Source organism: Macaca mulatta, chromosome 20, assembly GCF_049350105.2.
Source record: "Macaca mulatta isolate MMU2019108-1 chromosome 20, T2T-MMU8v2.0, whole genome shotgun sequence".
Taxonomy (NCBI): Eukaryota; Metazoa; Chordata; class Mammalia; order Primates; family Cercopithecidae; genus Macaca; species Macaca mulatta.
Genome location: NC_133425.1, coordinates 52,090,227 through 52,113,786, shown reverse-complemented (window position 1 = coordinate 52,113,786; position 23,560 = coordinate 52,090,227). Strand labels below are relative to the sequence as shown.

At 45.1% G+C, this 23,560-nt stretch overlaps 1 long non-coding RNA gene across 2 annotated transcripts; it reads left to right on the top strand.

Moving 5' to 3' along the window:
* Positions 1-5,671: 5,671 nt before the first annotated feature.
* Positions 5,672-23,414, top strand: LOC144338028 (uncharacterized). Of its 2 annotated transcripts, none has more exons than XR_013411756.1 (2): positions 5,672-5,807; positions 20,203-23,414. It is a non-coding gene; the product is annotated as an uncharacterized LOC144338028 (long non-coding RNA). The 2 variants fall into 2 exon arrangements; XR_013411755.1 differs by lacking the exon at positions 20,203-23,414 and adding an exon at positions 8,358-11,298.
* The last annotated feature ends 146 nt before the right edge of the window (positions 23,415-23,560 follow it).

Genomic DNA, 23,560 nt, shown 5'->3' with positions numbered 1-23,560 from the left:
ATTCTGGCACTCCCAGCCAAACCACTTTCCCCAGTTCAGTTGGAAGGGAGGAAGCGGGAGGGGCTGTGATCACAGCCTGGGCCTGCCTAGAATATTAAAGGCACAACCCGGCCTTTGATGCCTGCCTGCAACGCTTGTTAATTTTAATAGGAAGTGAGCAGAGTGCAGAAGGCTCTGCCTGGCAGAAGAAAACAGGTCGAGGCCAAAGAGGATGTGTGCCAACTAAATTTAGATCTTGTTTGGCTTTGAAGTGCTTGGCCCCAGTGCTAGAATTACAGGACCTAGAGGTCAGCAGTTGGGAGGCAGGGGGCTGGGGAAAGTGTAGACCTTAGGCCCCTCAGTTCCCAGCTCAGCCAGGAGCAAACAGCCCCATCTCAATTTGGGAATCACCTTAGAGTCAACAATATCCAGAGCTGATGAATTCCTGGGAAACTTTGAATTAAAGAAAGCAAACTTAAGTGCATTCAGGGGCTAGGTGGTTAATACATAGGAGTGAAGTAGGCTGACTGTAGGTAAAAGGGGGTGGTGGGTGGGGACTATGGCAAACTGTCTGAGCTTCAGTTGAATATTGGGATTTGGGAATAAGGGTCAAATTTTGCTGGCTCTTCTGATTTTTTGGTGGGGGGAATTGGGGCAGGGATGGAGTCTCACTCTGTCTCCCAAGAAGGAGTACAGGTGGTGTAATCTCGGCTCACTGCAAGCTTCATCTCTGGGGTTCAAGTGATTCTCCTGCCTCAGCCTCCAGAATAGCTGGGATTACAGGTGGGCGCCACCACACCCGGCTAATTTTTGTATTTTTAGTAGAGATGGGGTTTCACCATGTTGCCCAGGGTGGTCTTGAACTCCTGACCTCAAATGATCTGCCCACTTCGGCCTCCCAGAGTGCTGCGATTACCGTTGTGAACCACCATGCCCGGCTTAGCTCTTCTGGTTTTATAGAGAAATTGAAAATCAGGACTGTGTGTGTGGCAGGGAGGCGGTGGGGGGTGAGGTGATATTGCAATTTTTAAACATGGACAACTTTTAAACCATGACAAGGAGCTGTTCCTTCTGGGGGGTGGCACTTCAGGAGCAGAACACTCCGTAAGATCCTTCTGAGTCAAGGCCGTTGGAGGAGATGCTTCTTTGCCTTGAACTCTTTTAAACTTCAAGGGAGACCTCGAATCCTTCTAATCGTTGAAGCATCCATCCCTCTGCATCCACTTTGGGACTTTATAGATCTAATTCAAGCCAAGCCTCCTTTTCTCCACGTGGAGAAAAGGCCTCATTTCCTAGCTCTGTCATCTCATCATCCCTTTGATCTCTGTAGGCATCTGTAGTTGCCTGACAAATACACCCAGGTTTGAATGCAAATGCTCCTAAAGTGTCTTCACCCACCTTTCATCCTAGGGCTTCTGGAGAAGTAGAACACATGTACCTGCTGACACGGGCCCGAGGACATAGGGAGGCCAGAGAGTGACATCTTTTTACCAACCCCACAGGAAGCAGGAAGATGGGATGATTGGACACTTCTTTTTTGTTGTTGTTGTTTGTTTGTTTGTTTGAGACGGAGTCTCGCTCTGTTGCTGGAGTGCTGTGTCAGGCTGGAGTGCAGTGGCGCAATCTTGACTCACTGCATCCTCCGCCTCCCAGGTTCAAGCAATTCTGCCTCAGCCTCCCAAGTAGCTGGGATTACAGGCATGCCACCACGCCCAGCTAACTTTCTGTCTTTTTTGTTTGTTTGTTTGTTTTTCACCATGTTGGCCAGGGTAGTCTCAAACTCCTGACCTTGAGTGATCCACCCGCCTTGGCCTCCCAAAATGCTGGGATTATAGGTGTGAGCCACTGCACCTAGCGGCCACTTCTCATGGAACGGATGCCTGGCAGAGACCCGCTCATGTATTCATTCATGCATTTATTACACAAATATTTACCAAGGTCCTAAGATGTACCCAGCTCTAGATTGCATGCTTCAGAGGTAGCAATCCTTTAAGCAAGTCCTTGCCCTCCTAATTCTAATATTCTAATAGGGGAGAGAGAAGACAGACAAATCATCACACCCATGAGTAATCACAAAGTGTGATATGTGACATGGAAGAATACAGATACATGAAGGGAAATCCAATTCAGACAAAGAAGGTGACCCTTCAGCTGCAACTTGTGGAGGAAAGAGCATTCCTGGCAGAGGGAACAGTATACGCAAGGGCCCTGCGGCTGGAAAAAGTTTGACTTTTTTGAGAAACTGAGAGAACGCCAGTATAGCTAGAAGTAGTGACTAAGGGGAAAGCGTTTACTGCAAGAGCTGTGAATCAAATGCCTACAGGGTTTAGCAGGTTTCACAAATGAGTAACGTGAGCCAGGTCAGAGACAATAGGGAACAGTGGAGACTGTGGCAAAGCAGAGAAAACATGACCTGTAGAAAAGAGGCAGCTACTGCTCAACTGCAGCCAGTTTTATACATATGGAGATGGAAACAGTGAGTTCAGTGTTGCCAGATATATTGATTTTTCAAAAGAACCTCTAAATAGATAGTTTTATACAAAATCTCCAATTGAAAAAAACAACATTGAGATCCTCACAACACATTTGGCAGCCTGGGTGTTACCTCCTTGCAGCTCCTGAACTGGGTAAATCCATAGGGGAGAATCAAGGAATTGTACAGCAGGGAACGTCTCACACTCCTGTGAGGAAACTGAGGCCCAAAGAATTCTCAGCCCTCAGCCCTTGTTCCATAGGTGGTTTCCTGAGGAACAAGGGACATTTCAGGTGGGTTTTCTCTTTGGGCCCCAGGCAAGCTTTTACTTTGGGGCTCAGTTTTCTAATTTGCAACTGGGAGGGTTGAGGCCAAGTTTGGCCAAGTTTGGCGGCTGCCTGGGGCTGTGGTGTGTGGGGTAATTAGGGCTTGGAAATGACTTTGAAGCTTTCCAAGGCAGAAGAAAGAGCTAAGTACACAGTAAAGCTCAGAAGGGGATTTCAAAGGCTTGTTCCTTAAAGTGTTACCATATGCTTCATCTCATCCCATGTCCAGGGGGCGTGATCCAGAGGGTATATGAACAAGTGGCTGTGCTCTGCTGTGGGAACCTGGGGAGCACCCCAGTATATTCACATCTCCCCTATTACCCTATCTTTTCCTTTAGTTCCCATTTTCTTTCTCACCCAGGTACTCAGTGAGTCCCTTCTCTGTGCCAGCCATGGTACCAGGTAGAAATACATCCCCACGGAGCTTGCAAACCCAGCAAGGAAAATAGGGAATCAGAAATTCCACTTGCATGACCAGGTGCGGCGGCTCACATTTGTAATCCCAGCACTTTGGGAGCCCAAGGTGGGTGGATCACATGAGGTCAGGAGCTCGAGACCAGCCTGGCCAACTTGATGAAACCCTGTCTCTACTAAAAATACAAAAACAAACAAACAAACAAAATTAGCCAGGCATGGTGGCATGTGCCTGTAATCTCAACTACTTGGGAGGCTGAGGCATGAGAATCTCTTGAACCTGGGAGGCAGAGGTTGCAGTGAACTGCGATTGAGCCACTGCACTCCAGCCTGGCCAACACAGCGAGACTCTGTCTCAAAAAAAAAAAATTCCACGTGTAGTGTGCGTTACAAAGTGGAACTTGTAGGGGCCCTAGAAGCCACAGAAGCAAATAACCCTTTTAAGGGCTTAACACCCCCCAGTCCTGGGTAAGTGATGCTACAGTTGAAATCTGAACACTGAGCTGGAGTTAGCCAGCGGGGAGGAGAGGATGGGAGAATATCCTGGGGAGAGGGAGCTTCCAGGATCAGAGGCTGGAGGGAGGATGAGGGAGCTTAAGGAGTCTCAGACCTTCAGAGCCCCAGAGCCCAAGGTCAGACGATAGACTGGCAGCTAGGAAGTGAATAGGAGCCAAATCACACACACCCAGAGCCTTTGGAGCCAGAGTATGGGTGTTTTTGGTTCTGTTTTGTTTTGTTGTTTTTGTGTGTGTGTGTGTGTGCGCGTGTGTCTGTGTTTACCTTGAGGGTAATAGGAAGTTTCTGAGTTTCAACCCAAAAGGAAATGTTAGGATTTGATTGCATTTTTTCAGAGCTCAGTAGTTACTTCCTTGATTTCATCTCCTTACAGGAAAATCTTGGCCAATGAGTTGCTTCTAATTGTATTCTTCTCTGGTCACCAAATCTCATTTTTGCATCTTAGCATCCTAAGACACCGGCACCTCACTTGCAAAACAGGTACTATTGTAAACTGTATTTGAGAGGAAAACACTGGCTCAAAGAAGTCATCTGCAAAGGTCACCCAGCCAGGAAGAGGCAGAGTGAGGATTTGAGCCTCAGTGTATCTGGTTCCAAAACCCAGGCTCTGTGCACAATGCAGGCATGGTCAAGATAATGGATCAGGATACCACCATGTTTGTAGGGGAATGAGGGAAGTGGGAGGAGGCTAACTAATCATACTCATTTGTTTATAAATAGAATACATCTGCCAGGAGACCACTTCCTGTTTGGGACAGAAATGCAGAACCTGGCAGAATGCCTGGGAAGTGACCTGTCTCAGCTACATTTCCAGGCAGAAAAAAATCTCCTACCTGTGCAGCAACCCCACAGATACTGAAGGGGAAAAAAAAAATCCCACCTATAAAATCAACATCTGCAAAGAGCTAGGTTCAGGAGGAGCTAAAGCTTTGCTCTGCGTGTGTTTGCATACTAATGAGGCTCATTACCAAGGGCCTGACCTCCAGGGTTCTTAAAATGCCAGTCTTTATCCAAGCCTTTTTTCTTTCAGAGAACATTGAGCTGGTTCCTGGGACGGATGCTGCACAAAAGGGCCTTTCAGGGCCTCCTATTGAACGAAGTGTTCTGTTCCCATCGAAGCTTTGAAAGACGTGGGGAGAAAACGAACCCAGAGTGACTAAGAAGTGCTGCTTCTCAGGGATGGGCAGATAGACGCCCTGCAACGTCCCAGGACAGGCCTGCTGTGGGATAGGGAGGCTGCCCTTGGCATGGGCTGCCATCACATACCCAACACCTTGGTAAATTATCGCTGTTGGGCTTATAGCTAGAAAACCTGAAAGGAGACATGAGTCATTGGACATGATGAGACACACATTGGTCCAAATGTTCCAGTAAGGGTGGAGACCATCCCTCATATTGTCTTATGCCCAATTTCTGCCTCCAAAGAAAGAAAAAGTAAAAACTAAAAGGCAGAAATGAAATCCACAAGCAGACAGCCCGGCGTCACACCCTGAGCCTGGTAGTTAAAGATCGATCCCTGACCTAATCGGCTATGTTATCTATAGATTACAGACATTATGTAGAAATGCACTGTGAAAATCCCTGCCCTGTTTTGTTCCGATCTAATTACCGGTGCATGCAGCCCCCAGTCACGTACCCCCTGCTTGCTCAATCGATCACGACCCTCTCACATGCACCCCCTTAGAGTTGTGAGCCCTTAAAAGGGAGAGGAATTGCTCACTTGGGGAGCTCGGCTCTTGAGACAGGAGTCTTGCGGATGACCCTGGCTGAATAAATCCCTTCCTTCTTTAACTTGGTGTCTGAGCGGTTTTGTCTGCGGCTCGTCCTGCTACATTTCTTGGTTCCCTGACTGGGAAGCGAGGTGATTGGTGGATGGTCGAGGCAGCTCCTTAGGCGGCTTAAGCCTGCCCTGTGGAACATCCCTGTGGGGGACCCTGACCAGCCCGAGCGACGCGGATCCTGAGAGCGCTCCTGGGTAGGCATTTGCTCCGGTTGGACGCCTCGCCAGAGCAGTGCCTGGCAGGCCCCTGTGGAGGATCAACGCAGTGGCTGAACACTGGGAAGGAACTGATACTTGGAGTCCAGACATCTGAAACTTGGTAAGACTAGTCTTGAGAACTTGCTCACTCCATGTGAGTGGAAGTGTGGCCTGATCACCCACAGCCTGCCTTTATCAGCACTTTGGTTTGGTTTTGGTTTTGACTTGGTTTGAATTGCTTGATAGGACCGGTCTTGGGAACTTGCCCACTCCATTTGAGTGGAAATGAGGCCTGATCACCCACGGTGTGCCTATACCGGCACTTTGGTTTTTGTTTTTGACTTGACTTGGATTGCTTGATACTTTGGTTCTGGTTTTGACCTGGCTTGGATTTTTGGATACTCTGATTTTGGTTTTGATTTTGGTTTGGTGTAAATTACTAAAGTGTGTGTGTGCCTTTTTTACCCGTTCTTTGTTTTGCGGTGTGTGTGTGGTGTGAGCATGGTGTTTTGTCTCTAGGAAACACGGGTGAGGCACAAAGTAAGCTCACCCCACTAGGAACTTATGTTGAAAAATTTCAGAAAAAAGCATTTAAGGGAGACTAAGGAATACTATGACACCAGGAAAACTTAAAACTTTGTGTAAGATAGACTGGCCAGCATTAGAGGTAGGTTGGCCATTAGAAGGAAGCCTGGACAGGTCCCCTGTTTCAAAGGTATGGCACAAGGTAACCTGTAAGCCAGGGCTCCCAGACCAGCTCCCATACAGAGACACTTGGTTACAGCTGGTTTTAGACCCCCGCCCCCAACACACAGTGGTTGAGAAAACAGCAGCATAAGCGGCTGGCAGAGGCAAGGAAAGACCAGCAGAGAGAGAGAAAGGAAAGAGACAGAGAGGAAAAGAGGCAAAAAGAGAGAGGAAGAGACAGAGAGGAAGATACAGACAAAGAGGGAGTCAAGGAGACACAGAGAGAGAGAAAGAAAGAGAGAGACAGGGAGAGAGAGACAGAGGCAAAAGGAAAGTCAAAGAGAGAGAGACAAAGTCAAAGAGAGAAAGAAAGAAAGAAAGAAAGAAAGAAAGAAAGAAAGAAAGAAAGAAAGAAAGAAAGAAAGAAAGAAAGAAAGAAAGATGATTTAACATTAACCGCTGAAAATTCCCTTAACCCAGCAGGTTTCCTAACAGGGGATCTAAATCTCAATTACCATACGAAGGTCTGACCAGACCTAAGAGGAACTCCCTTCAGGACAGGATGATTGATGGTTCCTTCCGGGTAATTGAAAAAAAAAAAGCCATCTATACTAATTCTAATTTGGACAAAACAAGGTCTTAATAATAGCAAAGGATAGTTAAAATTCCAAACTTACAAGATTTTCAACAAAAGTAAAGTTTGCTAAAAGTTAACAGTGTCAGACGGGCGCAGTGGCTCACGCCTGTAATACCAGCACTTTGGCAGGACAAGGCAGGCGGATCACAAGGTCAGGAGATCAAGACCATCCTGGCTAACATGGTGAAATCCCGTCTCTACTAAAAATAAAAAAAATTAGCCGGGCGTGGTGGCGGGCGCCTGTAGTCCCAGCTACTCAGGAGGCTGAGGCAGGAGAACTGCGTTAATCCGGGAGGAGGAGCTTGCAGTGAGCCGAGATGGCGCCACTGCACTCTAGCCTGGGCGACAGAGCGAGACTCCATCTCAAAAAAAAAAAAAAAAGAAAAACAGTGTAAGCTGTATTATAGTAACTTCTATTCTTGTGGCCTTAGACAGTCTAGTCCACAGACATAAAAAAAGGTTCGTTTTGGAAACAAATGGTTATTATCTTCGAAAAAAGAAAAGGGAAAAAAGGGGGGGGGTGGAATTTATATAAAAAGAGTGTTATATGGTAAATTCTTGTCCTGAAATAAATTAACTGGTTGTTTAAAGAAAGAAATGTTTGTAGTAAGTCAGAAAGTTAAGGCATGTCGAAAAATTGCCTGTAAAAGTCGTGAAAGAAAAAAATGGTTATAAAAATAAGTGTGTTAAAAAAAGAATTTATGCAAAAAATGTTGTGTAATTTAAAAGTAACCATTATGAGGAAGCATAAGTAACCTTATGAGGAGGCATAAGAATGTATATTTTTACCTACATTAAAAAGTTTAAAAAATTATTGTTTTGAAGATTTAAGCAAGTTTTAAAACATTAATTGTAAAGAAAATTCTGTGTTTAACATATTAGCTAAAGTTAAATAAGTATCATCCAGTTTTTCTGTGGACTGGACATTAAGTAAAAGCATAACAGGTTTTTCTTAAAGCACCAACCTGCTCTTTAGCAAAAATTATAAAAGGTTAAAAGAGTCTATAAAATCTTACCCTATAGTAAAACATTAAAAATTAGATAACTATGTCTACAAGGTTTTATTAAAATTAGGTTTAACATTAATAACACACTAATATAAAGATAACATTTAGCTTATCTGGTATAAAAATCATACAAAAAGCATTATTAAATATAAAATAGTGTTTAGCTTTCTTTGGTCTAAAAACTAATAAAAATAGGTGCTAAAGGAAATTTCTCAGTAAAAAGGCACTAAGGACTATAAAGTCCACTGCCAAGGTCCCCACATTTAAAACAAAAGGTCAATTTCTTAGAAAATATATACTTGGTTTATCTTCCACTTTCATTTCTCTCAAAAACTAAAAGTCTTTTAGCACATGTACCACCCCTAGAATTTCCAGTAAACCAGCACCAGCCTGAAGATCACGTTCTCATCGAAAGGTGGAAAGAAGAAAAACTCGAGCCATCCTGGGAAGGACCCTACCTTGTGCTGCTAACCACCAAGACTGCTGTTCGTACAGCAAAAAAAGGATGGACTCATCACACCCGAGTCAAGAAAGCACCACCCCCTCCAGAGTTGTGGGCCATAGTCTCAGAGGAAAATCCTACCAAACTAAAGCTAAGAAAAATCTAACTCTTTTCATCTATTCTATTAATCTTTCTTCTTTCTGTGCTCTATTGCTGACCATCTAGTTATTAACATAACCAAATCAATTTCACCTCAAACTATTGCATTTAGTGCTTGCCTTGTTATACCCTGTGGGGGACTTGCCAAGTCAAAGACAGCTTTCTACTTCAGAAAAGTACTTCTGTCCCTCCTGACTCTCCTCAGACTGGGCACTGGTAAACTAGGACCATTTAATCCAGGGAGATTTTGATAAAGACTCCAGTGCCAACCATGAGTCTTGCCCCCCGATGTAGAGCTTTCATGCCATATTTGGTCCAACGTTCTGTGGACCACTAAAGAGCAAAGATTGACTGCCCCAACCAGTTTTTGTAATTTCCTAAAACCATACATTCATTTTACTAGAGGATCATAGAAGTTAAAGACTTAAAACAAACTGTAGCAATTAAGACAGGATATCAAGATGCAAATGCCTGGTTAAAATGGATCAAATATTCCATTTGTGCGTTAAACAAAAGCAATTGTTATGCTTGTGCACATGGCAGTCCAGAGGCCCAGATTGTCCCCCTTCCACTAAGGTGGTCCTCCAGTCGACCAGGCATAGGCTGCATGGTAGCTCTTTTCCAGGATTCTACAGCCTGGAGTAATAAGTCATGCCAAGCTCTCTCTGATATATCCTGAAGTCCGGCACCCTTCAGGTCAGCCCCCGAGGGCCATCCAGCTTCTTCCTCCCAATACTAAGTTCACTTCATGTCTCTCACAACAGGGAGGAAACAGCATTCCTTGGAGACCTGAAGGGATGAGATGAGCTTAAGAATTTTCAAGAGCTTATCAGTCAGCCCTTGTTCATCCCCGAGCGGATGCGTGGTGGTATTGTGGTGGACCTTTTATTGGGCACTCTGCTGAATAACTGGAGTGGCACTTATACTTTAGTCCAATTGGCTATCCCTTTCACCCTGGCATTTCATCAATCAGAAGGAAAAAAAATAGGACATCGTAAAGTGAGAGAAGCCCCTTATGGGTCTTTAGACTCTCATGTCTGTTTAGATGCAATTGGAGTCCCATGAGGAATACCAGATCAATTTAAAACTTGAAATCAAATAGCTGCAGGATTTAAGTCCATATTTTGGTGGGTGACAGTTAATAAAAATGTAGATTAGATAAACTACATCTATTACAACCAATGGCAATGAGGTTTTCATGAGTTAAAAGAAAAACTCATGTCGTCCCCAGCCCTGAAGCTACCTGACCTGACAAAACTCTTTACACTCTATGTGTCAGAAAGAGAAAAACGGCAGTTGGAGTTTTAACCCAGACTGTGGGGCCCTGGCCAGGTCAGTGGCCTATCTCTCAAAACAACTAGACAGGGTTTCCAAAGGCTGGCCCCCAGGTCTAAGGGCCCTAGCAGCAACGGCCCTGTTAGCACAAGAAGCAGATAAACTAACCCTTAGGCAAAACCTGAATATAAAGGCCCTCCATGCTGCGGTAACTTTAATAAATACCAAAGGACATCATTGGTTAAGAAATGCTAGATTAACCAAGTACCAAAGCTTACTATGTGAAAATCCCCACATAACCATTGAAGTTTGCAACACCCTAAACCCCACCACCTTGCTCCCGGTATCAGAGAGCCCAGTTGAACGTAACTGTATAGAGGTGTTGGACTCAGTTTATTCTAGCAGGCCCAACTCCGAGACCATCCTTGAACATCAGTAGACTGTGAGCAGCATGTGGACAGGAGTAGCTTCGCCAACCCCTGCCAAGTGACTCTGAAGAAGACGACAAGCCCTGCTCCAGTCACACCCGGAAACTGACTGGTCCACGCACGGCCGAAGCATGAGGAAACTCATCACAGGACTCATTTTCCTTAAAATCTGGACTTGTACAGTAAGGACTTCAACTGACCTTCCTCAGACTGAGAGCTGTTCTCAGTGTATACATCAAGTCACTAAGGTAGGACAAAAGGTTGCTACGGTCCTATTATTTTATTGTTATTATAAGTGTACTGGAACTCTAAAGAGAACTTGTTTGTATAATGTTATTCTATACAAGGTATGTAGCCCAGGAAATGACCAACCTGATGTGTGTTATGACCCATCTGAGCCTCCCATGACCACAGTTTTTGAAATTTCCACAATTATCTCACTCATGGCCTATACAGCAACTTTTTTTCTGGTTCAGGATCTAACCCAGGAACAACAATTACATTTAGTTGTCCTGTATTTTATTCTCTGTTCACGTGAAACCATTCCTCAGCTTTTCTTTTTCCTCATGAGCTTGACAGGTTTCTTTTGTTTTTAAAAATAGAGATGGGGTTTCACCATGTTGCCCAGCCTGGTCTGGAACTCCTGGGCTCAAGCGATCCACCCGCCTTGGCCTCCCAAAGTGCTGGGATTACAGGCATGAGCCACCAAGCCAGGCTGACCTTGACAGTTTTGAAGAGTATAGGCCAGTTATTATATAGAGTGCCCCTCAAGGTTTGCCTGATAAACTTTCTTAAGATTAGATATAACAGTTTCTGCATTTCTGTCAGCAACAGAAATGATGCTGTGTCCTCAGTCTGTCCTGCCGAGAGGTGTGTGATGTCAGTTTGTCCCATTACTAGTGACATACATAGTTTTAAAACACAAAAACAATTAGCTTATATTAAACAAGCTACTTTGCAACCTCCCCAATCAAAAATTGTGATCATCTTTATTTTTTAACATTCACTATTTTTAGTTTTATTTGTTTGTTTTTCTTTGAGATTGAGTCTTACTCTGTCGCCCAGGCTGGAGTACAGTGGCATGATATTGGCTCACTGCAACTTCCACCTCCCAGGTTCAAGCGATTCTCCTGCCTCAGCCTCCCGAGTAACTGGGACTACAGGTGCCGACCACCATGCCTGGCTAATTTTTGTATTTTTAGTAAAGACAAGGTTTCACCATGTTGTCTAGGCTGGTCTTGAACTCCTGACCTCAGGTGATTCGCTTACCTTGGCCTCCCAAAGTGCTGGGATTACAGGGGTGAGCCACTGTGCCCAGCCAGTTTTATTTGTTTTGAATAGATAATATAGTTATATGGTATAGTATAGTAACTGGACTACAGGCATGTGCCACCACACCCAACTACTTTTTTTTCTTTTCTTTTCTTTTCTTTTTTCTTCTTCTTCTTCTCCTTCTCCTCTTCTTCTTCTTCTTTTTTTTTTTGTAGAAACAGTCTCACTATGTTGCCAAGGCTGGTCTCAAACTCCCGGGCTCAAGCAGTCCTCCCACGTCAGCCTCCCAAAGTGCTGGGATTATAGGCGTGAGCCACCACACCTGGCCAGCGGGCTCCTTTGATCCCTCTAGAAACAGGCAAGATTTCTTGGAGACCAGTCTAGTAGATGAGGTGGGACACTCCTTTGGGCTCAGAAAGCAAGGTCTGGGTTTCAAGTGATGCTGTAACCATCTTTCCATGGTGAATAGATATACTGCTACATCAGCATCTAAGGAAGCTCGTTCCGGTCCTGTTTCAGGGAAGCCCAAGATCCACAGGTCAGAGGCAAATGGTGGGAGTGAGGGTCTGAGAGCGCCATGAGCAGGAGCTATAGACTGGGACGGTAAGCCTAAGCCTGAGCAGGGCAGCGTTCCAGCCAGACTCTGGTACTAATCAGTCAGCTGGGTGACCCTGGGCAACTCCTTTTTTCATCCTTCTTTCCTCATCTGTACAATAGGCATAATTCCACCACTACATTTATTTGTATTTTTGTTTTTTGGTTGTTTTTTTAGAGATAGGTCTTCACTCTGTTGCCAAGGCTGGAGTACAGTGGTGCCATCAGAGCTCACTGCAGCCTTGAACTCCTGGGCTCAAGCGGTCCCCCTGCCTCAGCCTCCTAAGTAGCTGGGACTATAGGTGTGTGTCATTGCACCTGGCTAATTTTTTTATTTTTTGTAGACATGGGGTCTCTCTATATTGTCTAGGCTGGTCTTGAATCCTGGGCTTGAACGATTCTCTTGCCTCGGTCTCCCAAAGCACTGGAATTACAGGCATAAGCCACCATGCCCACCCAGCCAACATTTAGCTGTTTTGAGGAATAAATGAACTAATCTGTAGGAAGTCCCTGGTACTCAGCAGGCACTTAGTAAAAGTAACTACAACTTCCCAACCCAACAGGGAGGTAGAAATCACAGCCAGCAGGTGACCATGGGGGCTCTCCCAGTACACACCCCTTTCAAAACCCACAGGACAGCAGCCCCGCCCACATCTGCTGGACTTGCTGAAAGGCATTGATTTTGATGACAATTTCACTTCCTTTGATGTATCATTAGTACTTCTAGAAAGCCCAAAATACTGCCTTCCTTTGAGTCAGGGACTGTTCCCCAATAGCCCCTATTCCTTCAAACTATGAAACTGAAGGGAATACTTTCTTTGGTCAGGGGTTTTACTGACTTTTCCTGGGATGTGGGGTTCTTACCCCGTGTGGGAGGCTATGAGACTCAGGAGTCATTCAGTCGTTCCCTTCATTCAATAAATATTAATTGAGGGCCAGGCAGTCTTCCACCTAGGTACTTGGAATAGATACATCAGCAAACAAAACTGGTGAATATCCCTGGCCTCGTGGAATTTACATTCTCAGAGAGGGCAGGAGGAAATAGAGTAAACATAACCAATCAATCATGCAGTTTGTTAGATCATGCAGTTGTTTGTCAGAAGGTAATAAATGCTATGGGAAAAAGTACAAGTAAAGAGGCCCAGAAGTCGCCGGGGTAGGCAACATGTGGTGTATACAATCAAACGGTCAGGGTGGGCTTCTTAGAGGAGACGCAAAGCCCTTCAGCAGCCCTGTGAAGTGGTGTCCATTTCACAGATGGTGCAATTGGGGCAGAGATGGGCTAAATAACTTGCCTGAGGTCACACTGCAAGAAAGGGCAGGACCAGGATTCTAGCCCAGGCTGACTGGCTTGAGGCTGCATTTCACCAATTCCTTATATAAGAGCTGCAAGGAATCTGGGGATGAGGAAACTGAGGCTCAGAGAAAGAAAAGAAAGTTGCTAAAAGTCATGGAGCAGGAGGAAGTGTGGGGTTAGAGGTGAGAGAGGTGCCCTAGCCTGGCATTCCCAAAAGGGAGAGGTTTTTAGATGATCCACAGAAAAACTTTTGTTGTTGTTGTTTTAAATAGTTTTAATTTATGTATATGAAAAAGAAATTATAAATGCATTGAAAATAATTTCACAAAGATTAAGTGCTTAGGATGAATAATTTTTTTTTTTTTGAGACCGAGTTTTGCTCTTGACCCCCAGGCTGGAGTGCAGTGGTGCGATCTTGGCTCACTGCAACCTCCACCTCCCAGGTTCAAGTGATTCTCCTGCCTCAGCCTCCTGAGTAGCTGGGATTACAGGTGTCTGCTACCACGCCCGGCTAATTTTTTGTATTTTTAGTAGAGACGGGGCTTTGCCACGTTGGGCAGGCTGGTCTTGAACTCCTGACCTCAGGTGATCTGCCTGCCTTGGCCTCTCAAAGTGCTGGAATTACAGGGGTGAGCCACAGTGCCTGGCCAGGATGAATAATTTTTAAGTGAGTTAATTTAATGAAGATAGTACTAAATAAACTATAGCACAGTAGAACATAGTTATGGCAAAATTTAGAGGACAGTGCTGCATGCTGAAGTTTGGAATGTTTTGCCTTCAGTCTGTTATAGGACCAACAAGTTCGTATGACCATGGTACAGTAACAGAAAAATACTCTAAGACAGCAGGGTTTGCAGCAGAGAAAGTTTTTGCAGAGCACCACATAAGGAGATAGAAGAAGACTCAAATCCATCTCTCCAAGGAGTGCTGGGCTGGGGTATTTTTTGAGGCAGAGTCTCACTTTGTCACCCAGGCTGAGCTGGGGTTTTTAAGAGGATCATGGCAGGTGAGGGGCTGGAAAATTGAGGTCATTGATTGGTTGGGGTAAGAGGAATGAAATCATCAGGATGTGGAAACTGGGTTTTTTGGTGTGTCAGCTTCTCATGGTGTCCTTCTGACCAGCTGATGTCAGTGGAGTCCTTCAGGCCAGCTGACGTCAGTACTTTCACTGTTACGCAGGACTTGAAAGACTATCTCAAATGGAAAACAACATTTCACAACATTCAAGTTGTTATCTACAGAGCAGTTAAGGGGTGGCAGGGTTTATGTCATTCGAGGGCAAGAGGCAGTGAATGACCATGAGGAAAGAGGCCAGGGAGCAAGGTGACCTAGTGATTAATGCTGAATGTCCTGAAAGCTTGGTTTAGTTTCACTTCCCTCCCTCCCTTGTCAGCTGATTAATTTTATAAACTTTATAGGGATGGTTTCAAATCATAGCTTCCCAGGGCCAGAGAAGGAGATTTTTGGAAGGGCCTGGAAACTCAGCCTCCTTGTTCAAGGATCCCATGTTGTCATCACCACAAGCCTCCCCACAAACTGTCCCTGCCTCACTGCCTGCACCTGTGGGAACCAGCCCTTTTTATGGACAATTTTATCTTCAAAGTGCTTTTGGTTTGTTAATTGCCCGGTGCAGCCCTGCCAAGGATGGTGGTTCGCACCAAGCCCACTAAAGAACCCAAACATCCCTGATGGGTTGATGTGAACAGCGTGGGGAAGACCTTGCCAGGCTGTCTTGGCAAGGCACGGCTCTGAGTTAGAGAAGCCTGGGAGAGAATCCCAACTCCACCACTTTAATGCATCTCTGGGAGCCTCAATTAATTATTATTATTTTTTGAGACAAGGTCTCACTCTGTCACCCAGGCTGGAGTGCAGTAGTGCAATCGTGGTTCACTGCAACCTTGACATCCTGGGCTCAAGTGATCCTCCTGCCTCAGCCTCCCAAGCAGCTGGGACTACAGGTGTGCACCACTATACTGGCTAATTAAAAAAAAATTTTTTTTGTAGAGTCTGGGTCTCATTATATTGTCCAGGCTGGTCTTGAACTTCTGGGCTCAAACAATCCTCCAGCCTCAGCCTCCCAAAGTGTTAGGATTACAGTAATCTTTTTAAACCTATGAAATGGGGATAATAGAATTGTCAGGAAGACTCGATGTAACAAATGGCTGTTGCTCCCTTTCATATCTAAGTGTCACATCCTCCACATGGCATTCGGTGTTGGGTACCATCTCTCCTTTAGCCTCCAGAACATTCTATATGTTCCTCTTGTATAACACAGATAAGTTGTCTGCCTTGTATTGGGGTGAACTGTGTCCCTGTCGCTCCTCGAGGGTGAGGTTTGTGGCTAAGGTATCATTATATTTCTCTCAGTAGGAAGCCCAGGGCTTGGCACGAAGTTCAGTAAGTGTTTGCATGCCTGAGAGGCAGCTCATGTAGTAAACAAAACAAGAGCAAGGGCCCTAAAGTCCCACTCTGTGGGTTCAATCCCTGGTTCTGTCCTTCACTGCCAGGGGATCTTAGGCAAGATACTTAATCTCTTCCTGCCTCAGAGTCCAGACCTGTAAAATGGGGGCAATTAATAATAGCACCTACAACATCAAGTTGTTGCGAGGATTAAGTCAGTCAACATGGTTAAAGTGCTTATAACAGTAGCTGCTGTGGGATGAGAGCCATACAGTCGTTGGCTGTTATTTATTGTAACCAGCATCTAGCACAGGGTCTTTTGCCAGATGTGGCCCCCGTAAACTTTGTAAAGCTGACCTAAAAGACTAAACTCCTATCCCATCCTCTCTCCGTGCATACACATACTTTGCAGGTTTATGAAATTCTACCATTTCTTTTTTCCTTTTCTTTCTTTCCTTCCTTCCTTCCTTCCTTCCTTCCTTCCTTCCTTCCTTCCTTCCTTCCTTCTTTTCTTTTCTTTTCTTTTCCTTTTTTTTTTTGGAGATGGAGTGTGTTACTCTGTCACCCAGGCTGGAGTGGCAGAGGTGAGATCATGACCCACTGCAGCCTTGACCTCCTGAGTTCAAGCGGTTCTCCCACCTCAGCCTCCTGTGTAGCTGAGGTCACGGGCGCACACCACCATTCCTGGCTAATTTTTTATTTTTCATAGAGATGGGGTCTCACTACATTGCCCAGGCTGGTTTCGAACTCCTGGACTTGAGCAACCCTCCTGCCTTGGCCTCCCAAAGTGCTGAGATTACAGGCATGAGCCACCGCACCTGGCCTGAAATTCTACCATTCCTAATTCATTCTTTGGAGTTAAGATAATGTACTTATTAAAATGCAATTGTTGTCATCTTCAAATATTAGTTGAACAGTTCCTACATAAAAGGCTTTGTGCAGAAATACTATGTGGCCTTAAAAAAATGAGGATGCTCTCTAAAGCATATGAAATGAAAAAAGAAAAATATAAAACCGTGCATGTAGTATTCTACCATTTATGGAGTACACAAAAGCTAGGTAAGGCGTATGTTTAAGAAGAGAGGACTTACCTGTGTAACCACAGACCATGTGTGGAAGGAGACCCAGGGAACTCTGTCAGTGGGGCGTCTCCAGGGAGGGGATTGTGGTGGCGAGGACTGGGATGGGAGGGGGACTTTCTTTCATTCTACACATTATGTCCTTTTTAAAGTAAATATACTTTTATTTCTTGTAGGGATGGGGTTTTCCCATGTTGCCCAGGCTGGTCTCGAACTCCTGGGCTCAAGTAATCCACCCGTCTCGACCTCCCAAACTGCTGGGATTATAGGTGTGAAGCCACCATGCCTGGCCTTAAAGTAAATATCCCAGTACCTTGGGAGGCTGAGGAGGGTGGATCACCTGAGGTCAGGAGTTTGAAACCAGCCTGGCCAACATGGTGAAACCCCGTCTCTACTAAAAACACAAAAATTAGCCAGGTGTGGTAGCGGGCATCTGTAATCCCAGCTACTCGGGAGGCTGAGGCAGGAGAATCACTTGAACCTGGGAGGTGGAGGTTGCAGTGAGCTGAGATCATGCCACTACACTCCGGCCTGGGTGACAGAGGCTCTGTCTCAAAAAAAAAAAAAAAAAAAAAAAAAAAAAAAAGTAAATATACGTTTTATTGTGATAAAATATATATAACATAAATTTTACCATTTTAACCACTTTAAGGTATGCAATTCAGTGACATTAAGCCACAAAGCTGTGTAACCATCACCATTATTTCCAGAACTTTTTCATCATCCGCAACAGAAACTCTGTACCTATTACACGATAACTCCCCATTCCCTCCTCCCCCCAGCCCTTGGTAACCTCTATCCTACTTTCTGCTTCTATGAATTTGACTAGGTACCTCACATAAGTGGAATCATACAATATTTGTCTTTTTGTAGGTGGCTTATTTTACTTAACGTAATGTCTTCAAGGTTCATCCATACTACAGCAGGGGTCAGAACTTCATTCCTTTTCATGGCTGAATAATATTCCATTGTATGTACCGACCATGTTTTGTTTCTGCATTCTTTTGTTGATGGACACTTGGGTTGCTTCTGCCTTTAGGCTAGAAGCATTATCATGAATAATACTGTTGTGAGCATTGATGAAAGTGTTTTTTTGAGTCCTTGTTTTCATTTCTTATTTTTTTTTTTTTTGTGAGACGGAGTCTCGCTCTGTCCCCCAGGCTGGAGTGCAGTGGCGCTATCTCGGCTCACTGCAAGCTCCGCCTCCCGGGATCACGCCATTCTCCTGCCTCAGCCTCCTGAATAGCTGGGACTACAGGCGCCCGCCACCGCGCCTGGCTAATTTTTTTTGTATTTTTAGTAGAGACGAGGTTTCACCGTGGTCTCGATCTCCTGACCTTGTGATCCGCCCGCCTCGGCCTCCCAAAGTGCTGGGATTACAGCCGTGAGCCACCGCGCCCGGCCTGTTTTCCTTTCTTTTGGGTATATACGTAGGAGTGGAATTGCTGGATCATAGGTAATTCTGTTTAATCTTTGAGGACTTGTCCTGTTTTCCACAGCACCATTTTACAGTTCCCCTAGCAATGAACAAAGATTGAATTCCAATTTCTCCACATCCTCATGTATGCACTTTTATACCTTTTAATTTGGTATATCAAAGTATTACCTATTCAAATAAGAAATTAAAGAAATATTTCTAAAAGGCTCCGGGCTAAAGAGCTCAGGTGGGTGAGTGGAAGGTGAAAGACACCAGCGATAAAAAGCAGCCCTGCTGTTCAGAAGGAGCGCATGGCGGGGAGTCAAGAGAACTGACTTAGCCTTGACTCTGCATTGATTGGTTGCGTTCTTACATTCCCCTCTGAGACTCAGTTTCCCCAGGGGTCAAAGGAAAGGGCTGGATCAGGTGCTCCTGAGTTCCCTTCCTGCTCCATTAACTAAGGACCCCACATAGATAGGTCAGAAGGGAAGCGTGGACAACATCCTCTCCAAGTGGGTGCATACTCTTGGCTTGCATCCCCCACCTCCTTTCCTCACTGGCTTCCAGGTGGCTTAAGCAAGGCAGGAGACAAGGGTGGGAGGAGAAGGAGGTTGAGATTTTCAGTGCTTGCTTCCTGCTTACACTGCTGCCTCCAGCAGCTCCAGCTAGGTGCCCTCTCACTGGGTTCCTGAGACAGAGTTTCCTTATTCCTTTAGGCCTAGGGGTGGTGTGTTCATTTGCTTGGGCTGCCCTAACAAAGTACTACAAACTGAGCAGCTTAAACAACAGAAATGTATTTTCTCATAGTCCTAGAGGCTACAAGTCCAAGATCAAGGTGTTGGCAGAGTTGGTTCCCTCAGATGCCGTGAGAAAGAATTTGTTCCACGCCTCTCCTGGCTTCTGGTGGTTTGCTGGCCATCCTTGGCATTGCTTGGCTGGTAGAAGCATCATCCTGATCTCTGTCTTCATCTTCATGTGGTACCCTCCCTGTGTGTGTGTCTCATGTCCAAATTTCCCCTTTTTATAAGGACACCAGTCATATTGGATAATGCATTCGATTATGACACCCTACTTTGATTTTCTCTGCACAGCCCCTATCTCTAAACAAGCTCACATTCTGTGGATAAGGAAATTGTGGTGTATATATATACATATATATGGATAAGTTTCCTTATCCACAGATATATATGATATATATGATACATATATCACATATATATGATGGAATACTACTCAGCCATGAAAAGGAATGAATTAATGGCATTCACAGTAACCTGGATGAGATTGGAGACTATTATAAGTGAAGCAACTCAGGAATGGAAAACCAAACATCGTATGTTCTCACTTATAAGTGGGAGCTAAGCTATGAGGATGCAAAGGCATAAGAATGACACCATGGACTTTGGGGACTCAGGGGAAAAGGGTGGGAAGGAAGTGAGGGTAAAAGACTACAAATTGGGTGCAGCGTATCCTGCTCGGGTGATGGGTACACGAAAATCTTATGAATCACCACTAAAGAACTTACTTATGTAACCAAACACCACCTGTTCCCCAGTAATCTTTGGAAATAAAATTGTTTTAAAAAAATTTAAAATGCAGTTTTTGTTTCATTGGTATCTATGTCTAAAAAACATACTGCCAAGTCTTGCTTGTTTCTTTTTTTCTCCAATAAGAAGAAATTTACGTAAAAAAAAAAAAAAAAAAACCAAGCTCACATTCTGAGATACTGAGTCACCCCAAAACAGGTGGTCCCAGCTTCCCCTTTTGCCTGTTTATCCTGTGTGGTGTCCCAAATCCTACTCTCCATTTCACGTCTTCACAGTCACAGGTGAGCACGCCTTCCGCAGGTGAGCACGCCTTCCGCAGGTGACCACGCCTTCCGCAGGTGAGCACGCCTTCCGCAGGTGAGCACGCCTTCCGCAGGTGAGCACGCCTTCTGCAGGTGAGCACGCCTTCTGCAGGTGACCACGCCTTCCGCAGGTGAGCATGCCTTCCGCAGGTGAGCACGCCTTCTGCAGGTAAGCACGCCTTTTCTGTGTTGTGCAGGGATCCATCAAGCCCCTCAGCACCTCGGCCAGTTCACTTTTGTCGATGGATTTGTCATTTAAGACCTAGTCAACCACACTGGGAGGGTCCAAAAGACATGATTTTTCCAGTCCTGTCAGAAATAAATCTGTGAGAGGAACCCCCACATCCTTAAGAAGCTCTGTGAGGCCAGGTATGGTGGCTCACACCTATAATCCCAACACTTTGGGAGGAGGCCGAGGTGGGCAGATGTCTTGAGTCCAGGATTTGAGACCAGCCTGGGCAACATGGCAAAACCCATGTCTACGAAAAAAATACAAAAATTCTGGGTGTGTTGGCACACAGACTTGTAGTCCTAGCTACTCAGGAGGCTGAGATGGGAGGATCACTTGTGCCTGGGAGGTTGAGGCTGCAGTGAGCTGTGATAGTGCCACTGCAATCCCGCCTGGGTGACAGAGCGAGACCCTGTCTTAAAAACAAAAACAAAAAAGGCAGCAGTACTGTGATTTCTCTGTAGGCTAGAACTTAACAGTGGGAACTGCAGTCACTGAATTAGGAAACCTAAATCAAATGGGAGTAATTGGATTTCAGGATGGCAGGGCTAAGTGGTAGCATCCAACTGCCAAGGACAAGCTGGACATAGTTGCTGCTGCTGAAAGAAAAGAGAATCTGGGGACCCCAAACTCACTACACTGGAGGGAAGTTAAGTTTGGGAACTGAGTCATGCAAGAGACTGCCTTTTTTGTTCCCAAATAGATAGCTGTAATTTCGCATGCTTACTTTATCTTATGTAAAATGGAGTTACTGAACACCAGAAAATGCATCACTGACTTTTCCCCTACTCCCTCTTTCCACACAAAAAAATGTATCGATTCACTGAGCGCTAATCAGAGCCTCACAAAAATGTAACCACTTGGCTTCATTGCCTACTCTCTCTCCTTTTTTATTTCCCTTTCTCTCCTTGAGGAAGAGGAGAGGAAGCTCTTTCCCCTTTAAATATCAAAGGGGATAATGCTGTTTCCCCTTTAAGTATCAAAGTTCCTAAAATCCTCTTTGGAACAAGCACAGGTCTCAGATCCTACTGTGACTTGTGTTTCTTTTTCCCAGTCACATCCTTGACCTTGGCAAAATAAACCTCTAATCAATTGCCAAAAAAAAAAAAAAAAAAAAAAAAAAGGAGGGGGGAGCGCTGATCTTTGTTTCTCGGTATCTTCCTCTGGAGAGTTCTACAGTGTTGGCATGGCCCTGATCTCTGTGTTACCTCTTGTTTGCACCTGGGAGCTGAGGCAGGTAGAGGGAAAGGGAGACTTTGGGTGTAGGGAGCCAGAGGAGGTTCTCATGACATGTCCACATCTGCTTTAGAGTTCTGTTTCTCTCGGAGCCGGTCCCTTAAGGAAGATGTGATGCTAAAGTGTGCCCAGGTTGATAAAGAAACTAGGAATTGCATTCCCCAGGATCCCATGAAGGGGCCACATGGGGGTTTCAGCATCGAGGAGGCTTGGAGGGAAGACGATACATCTTCAAGTACCCGAGAAGCTGACATGGGCAGAGTGATGAAGCCAATCCGTTTCCACAGACTGATAATGTGGCTCATTATGAGTTGGGCATTTCTGAGAATTTCTTTTCCAGAGACAGGATCTTGTTCTGTTACCCACGCTGGAGTGCAGTGGTGCGATCATAGTTCACTGCAGCCTCGACCTCCTGGGCTCTAGCGATCCTCCCACCTCAGCCTCCCGAGTAGCTGGGACTACAGGTGTATGCTACCATGCCCAGCTAATTTTTTTGTATTTTTTTTTTTTGTAGAGACAGAGTCTTGCTCTATTGTCCAGGCTGGTCTCAGCCTGGGAACTGCATTGAAATGTAATGGCCTCCATGTGAGATGTGAGCCACCCGCACACAGGAAGTATTTACACAGGGGCAGGATGGTGATTCTCGCCTTGGGCAGAAGCCTGGGCTGGTGATCTCTCTGGCTCCTTCCTACCTGGAAATGCCATGAATGTGGAAATGGAACTTGGAGTTTCCTTTAGTCTTCCATGTCCCCTGAGGACATGATGTTCAGATTCACAAAGCTGCATATTGCTTTCAGCTATAGGAGTTTGTACCAAAGTAGAAAAACTCAAACCTTCCAGAGCAGGTGCTCCAGAGGTTGGCTTCCCGCTCAAATAGGTAGTTACTAAAGCTGAGTCAAGCCTGAGCCAGCGTCTGATGCTAGTCGCACCCAGGAATGGCTCCAGGGGGCTATAAAGAGCACACTTCTTGGAAAATGGAACAGACTCCAGCTATCAGCTTTGATCTAAACCCAAGACAGGATGGGCCAGAAGCCGGGTCCTCTGCCCCTTGAGACCTGGGCTTACTGCATCCAGGTGTGGCCTCCTCTAATTTCAGAATCATTTGAAGACTTCTTAGCTCTTTGTTGCTCTGGCAAAGCAGGCTTGTTATTGTTAGCACATCTCGGGTCACACCTTCCCATCAATTTCATTTACTACTGTGGGTTTGGCAGGTGGAGATGAAAGTGGGAGGAGTTTTTTACAGATCCTAACAATGAAAAGATTAAGAAGAGTAGGTTGGTAGATTGAAAACAATCACAACTCATGTAAGTTATATAGTCATTTCAAAATCAGAAGCTTATGCCTGGCCAGGCATGGTGGTTCACATCTGTAATCCTAGCACTTTGGTAGGCGGAGACAGGTGGATCACTTGAGGTCGGGAGTTCAAGACCAGCATGGCCAACATGGCGAAACCTGGCCTCTACTAAAAATACAAAAATTAGCCCAGTGTGGTGGCGCACACCTGTAATCCCAACTACTTGGGAGGCTGAGGCAGGAGAATTGCTTGAACCTGGGAAGTAGAGGTGTGGAGGTTGCAGTGAGCTGAGATTGTGCCACTGCACTCCAGTGTGGGTGACAGAGCGAGACTCTGTCTAAAAAAAAAAAAAAAAAAAAAAAAAAAAAAGAAGCTTATGCCAAAAGCCAGAGAATGTTAGAAAAGTAACAACCATATCAACAAAAATTAATCAAAATGCTTGGAGTGAATTGTCTGGTAAGGCTATTATGATATTTGGATCCCGGTGGGTCAAATCTTTCTGATTTTCCTAAAAGTAATTGACTGAATAAATCTTTGAATGACTGAGGATGCGATGCTTTATTGTTATTTAT